The 4,319-nt window shown below is 52.2% G+C and overlaps 1 pseudogene; it reads left to right on the top strand.

Annotated features, from left to right (window-relative positions):
* Positions 1-219: 219 nt before the first annotated feature.
* LOC130884239 (partner of Y14 and mago-like) lies at positions 220-2,284 on the top strand (annotated as a pseudogene).
* Positions 2,285-4,319: the final 2,035 nt, after the last annotated feature.

Below are 4,319 nucleotides of genomic sequence, written 5' to 3'. Positions count from 1 at the left end.
ACCCCACCCGCTCGCCCTCTTCCGCCATTGTTAAAAAGAAGAAACGTGACCCTTTCTCAGTCTTGGTGGCCAGGGAGCCTTCCTCCTCAGACACCTTCCACTCCTCACTTCTGGGGGCTGGGTGTGTACTCCCTACCTGCGGGTGCTCTTGCTGGGAAGTAGAATCGTGGCCTTGTTACCTTGTGTCCCTTTCCTCAGCTTGTTGACAACTGGGTGTCAATGTCTCTGGTGGCTCCAAAGAAAAACCAGGTGAGCTCATGGTGCCATCCGTGGCCCCCTGAGTGGCGAGTCCTCCACGGATCATTTCTCTGTTTGAGAGGAACCAGCCTCCCGTCCCGCACCAGTTCACCATGGCGGGAGTGGGGACAGACAGGACACCTGTTGACTTGCTGAGATGCCCACATTTGTCCCTGGAACCTGCATTCCAGGTCATGAGGGCAGCTAGGGCTTAGGCTAGAAAGACTGGTTTGCGGTCCTTAGAGACCCCCATGGGAAACCCAGGTAGAGGACAATAGTAGGGGATGGGAAAGAAACTGGGTTTTGTGAGAGTGTGGTCTTGTGTACCCGGGACGACTGCTATTGAATCTAACAACAGACAGTTAGTATCTGGAAACACAGGTCTTCCGGGTGACGTAGGACCCCAAATGCAGCTGACTCCTCTAGATCGGTCCAGGCTCTCCAACACCTAGGCTCAAGTGAGGGCATCCTCAACATTCCCATCCATGAAGCGGGAACAGTAAACCTACTTCTTGGGGGTACTGTGAGGACCAAATGATGTCACTCTTAGGAGAGTTTTTAATGTGGGTGGTACATCTTAAATACCACCTCTCTTCCTTCCTAGAGCTGCTGAGGCTGCTCAAGGTCAGGCCCCGCCATTGCCCCAGGGTGTTCTTAGGCCAAGGAGGAAACAGAAGGCATAGCCCACAGGGGTTAGAAAACTGAAGAGGGGGTCATGGTAGCTCAGCACAGGCAGTATGTCTAGCTTGTAAGTGGCTGAGTTCATCAGCTCATCATGACCCCGGTTGCCAAGGACAACAGCCTTCCCTCTCCCATTCCACCATCTACATCATTGTTCAGCCCACCTCCTCCGCCAGTCCTTCTCCCTCTCTTGAGTCCCTCCTCCCTGCCCCATTCCTGGTTCATGAGTTACAGGGCCAGAGGGGCTGTGGAGCATCCTACTCAGGGCTGAGGAGTCCATCGTAAAGCAACCAGTGCTACATCCTCCTCAGAGTAGTGGCTTAGCAAAGGTCATAGGGCAAAGGTCATAGGGAAAAGGCTATAGTGCAGGATAGAGACAGAGTTCAGGCTAGTGGGATGAGGCCTCCCACAGCATGGCTCGGAAGCAGGCCTTCCCTTGACCCTTGACCCTTAACCCTTGATCCTTCCTTCCCTTGATCCCAGTTCAATAGAACCTAAGCCTGGACACAGTGAGGGCTGTTTCTCCTCTCCGTGTGTTTTTCTAGGGACTCTCCTAGACTTGACATGTCTCACGATAGTCTTCCAGTCCTTGCTTCTTTCTCTAGAGAACTGGCTAGGGCAGAGACTGGTGGTTATGGAATCTGCCAGCACCCCTGAGGCTATGAGGACAGGGGTAGGAATCTTCAAACAGGTCCCTTCTTTTTACTGCACCCTTGGACACCATCAAGGCCAGAGGATGGAACCAAGACCAGGTAAACTAGGCGAGGACATCGCCTCAACACGGACCTGATGGGATCTGGTGCGGCAGCAGAGGGTCAGAGGGTAGGTGCCCCGGGAGGAGGTTCTAGTCTATGAAAACAAGTATGGGAAGTTTTCCAAGAGTAAATCAGCACTTCCCCCAGGCCTGAGCCCTGAGGCCACTGTGCCTGCCACCCCATCCAGACCTTGAGGGGATGAAGCAGGCCTCTCCAAGACAGCCAAAGGCGACCTGGAACAGGAGAGGAGGAGGCACTAGTAGAGCTGAGGCAGAGGCCTTGAGCAGGAGGAGAGGGGGCAGAGGCCTTGAGCAGGAGGAGAGGGGGCAGAGGCCTTGAGCAGGAGGAGAGGGGGCAGAGGCCTTGAGCAGGAGGAGAGGGGGCAGAGGCCTTGAGCAGGACTCTTGATAAGGCCTCTCCAAGGCTCCCAAGCTGCCCTTCTAGCTGCAACTGCAGAGAAAGCCAAGATTAAGAACCTAAAGAAGAAGCCGCGGCAGGCAGAGGAGCTGCACAACCGTGGAGGACGGCTAGCCCAGCAGAGAGCAGTGGAGAAGCTGACCCAATGGAGGTCTCTGATGGAGGAGCTGGAGGACTTGGAACTAGGCCTGTGAGGCTTCTGGAGTAGGGGAGTGGACTGCAGAGCAGATCATGGGGTGCTCTGGGGTCCAAGGAGTGTGGGCCACAGCAGTTAGAGAGGACACCCCCATACTGTCTCGCTTTCACCTCCCGGGACTCAGCTGTGTCCTCCAGAGCCCAGGTTCTTCTCTGTTCCTTCTCTCTTCTTCTCGGCTCCTATATTTTGAACACTTTTCCCAGTGTTCAAAAATCTCAGTGATGACCTCAGGTGCCTCTGCTGCTACTCTGAGTGTTTTGTTGAAAAGAAAACTGGAGATGGGAGTCTGTTAGAGAACTGAGGTTGAGGGTACAGGAGTACCCCAAGTCTTGGAGTCTTGGTTCCTGTTTTACAGTGTTTATGGGTTACTTCCCTGGCCATTGTAAACCTCTTCCTTTTTTTTTTTTTTTTTTTTTTGAGAAAGTAAGAATAAACTCAAGTGGACAGCAACAAGGTTGAAGAGGGCCCGTGCCACTCCTCAGTGTGACAGCTGGGTGGTCCTGGGAAGAAGACAGGACATTTTCCAATCCATCTTAGCACAGATGTCTCCAGTGCCACTGAGGTCCTCTTTGCACGCACTGTTTGATGTGTCACCACTGTGACACTAGGCTGGGGGCGCTTCGGGGTGCAGTGGGGCATGCCAAGGGCAGAAAGGAATTGGTTTTCAAGACTGAAAGCCAGTCCTGTCACCGGGAAACTCAAGACTCACTCGCCCCTCATCCCTCCTCCTGATCACGCCACAAAGTGAGCAAGGTGCTGAACACAGTGGCCAGGCACACAGAAGGTCCTTGTCCTCTGCCTGAGATAAAGGCGGAGAGCTTGAGGGTGCACACTACCCTCTGTCCAAAAGACTCACAAGGTAAATGCGCCCAAGTAGCTTCAGACTTTGTGTCCTTACTGGCCACCCCGTCCCCGAGGGGCTGTAGGGGCCCAGTGGAAAGCTGTAGGAGGATCACAGTCACCCTGTTGCTGTCTGAACTGTCTGGGGAGGGGACTTGGAACAGGAAAAGACCCAGCTTCCCTGGAACAGAACTCACCAGCCAGCAAGTCATTCTAGAATTTGCTCCATTCAGTTAGGAGCAGAAGCCATGTGGCCATTTGCTAAGGTACCCCTCAAAACTGTATGGGAAGTGAATGGCAATACTCAGAAGAGGGCTGAGTCATGGGTGCCACTGGAGCCCATTTAATGCCAGTCTTTGCTTCAGTATATTCTGTCAAAATATTCCTGACACAAAATGCCACTCGCGTATTTCACAAAGCATTAAGTATTGTATTAAGGAATCAAATTGTAAGTCACATGTAGAAGCTCACACCTATTCTCCTAGTGCTCAGGAGAAGGAGAGGCAGGATGGAGTTTAAGGCCTGGAATATATAGTGAGACCCTTTCTCAAACTCATAAAAAGTGTAAAATAAAACACATTTTGAGGCCTCAGGAGCATGGTTTGTTAAGTTTGAGTGGTAGCACATTTCTTTGTTGTTGTTGTTGTGTGTTTGTATGTTTTAACTGCACTATAGCGTCCTTCCTTGACCATCTCCAAGAACGGAGTTCCCCGGTCATAAGCACAGTCACGCTCCGTACCAGCTGTCCCAGACCTCTCCCTGTTCTAAAACCGGACCTCTCTAGCAAGTAACCAACCTCCCCAGCAGCTCTTTGATAGCAAGGCCCAGTCTGCGTACTGTATCGTGTGAGAATCTCAAGAGTAAACTTCGAGGAGGACTGACAGAAGCATACCCCACGTTACCGCAGCTGCTTCCACCCCCAACAAAGCCGCCTTTCTACTCTTTTGACAGTTTCCAGCTCTCGCCCCGAGGCAATCCATGTTCTGATGTCTATCGTGGTAGATTGGTCGCGCCTGCTTTAGAACTTCACATAGCAAGTAGTCTTTTGTGCTGAGCTTGCTCGGCGCGGAGACGTGTGCACGTTGTCCTGTGGCTGTTTGCTCATCTTTATTGCTGAGTAATATTCTGTCACGGGAAGATGTCACGATGTGTTTGTTTATCTACCCGTTGATGGACGCCTCAGGTTTTTCCCG

Source organism: Chionomys nivalis, chromosome 1, assembly GCF_950005125.1.
Source record: "Chionomys nivalis chromosome 1, mChiNiv1.1, whole genome shotgun sequence".
Lineage (NCBI taxonomy): Eukaryota > Metazoa > Chordata > Mammalia > Rodentia > Cricetidae > Chionomys > Chionomys nivalis.
The sequence above is the reverse complement of the archived record's forward strand: the minus strand, read 5'-3'. Positions and strand labels throughout refer to the sequence as shown.